The sequence below is a fragment of the Triticum dicoccoides genome, chromosome 7B, assembly GCF_002162155.2.
Source record: "Triticum dicoccoides isolate Atlit2015 ecotype Zavitan chromosome 7B, WEW_v2.0, whole genome shotgun sequence".
NCBI classification, from domain to species: domain Eukaryota; kingdom Viridiplantae; phylum Streptophyta; class Magnoliopsida; order Poales; family Poaceae; genus Triticum; species Triticum dicoccoides.
The window spans coordinates 528337241-528337849 of record NC_041393.1 but is presented as its reverse complement, the minus strand read 5'-3'; positions in this window follow the sequence as shown (position 1 = coordinate 528337849).

Here is a 609-nt window from a genome sequence, read left to right as displayed (position 1 = left end):
ATTTTGCCATGTCATCATCTGCATTTCATCTGCATGTTTTTCAAAACGTGCATCCGTTCGGGTCCTCTCGGTTCTCTCCGTTGTCCGTTCGGAGTTCGGACCTCTCGCGTGCGCCCGTCGCCCCTCTCAGACCTTGTTTTTGTGAGCGGGTATTAAACTTTCTCGGAATGGCCCTAGGTTTGCCAAGCGGCCTTGGTATACCACCGGTAGACCGCCTGTCAAGTTTCGTGCCATTTGGAGGTTGTTTGATACTCCAACGGTTAACCGCGTAGCTCGAAACCCCCCTTTCTCTTTGCATCCCAACACCCTTCCAAAGTGGACCAAAACCCATCTAACTCCCCTCCATGCTCTCGGTCGTTCGATCATGATCGCGTGGCCGAAAACCGCTCCTCATTTGGACTCTCCTAGCTCCCTCTACCTATATATTTGTGCCTCCTCCCGAATTTCGCAGTTCAAACCCCCGAAATCCTAGCTTTTCCCCTTCCTCCCGCAGCCGGACGCGTCCGCCCGCGCCGGACACGTCCGCGCCGGACACGTCCGCGCCGGCCGCTGCAGCCACTCCCCTCGTGCCACGTGTCCCGCGCCGCCGTCTCCCGTCCAGCGCGCCGT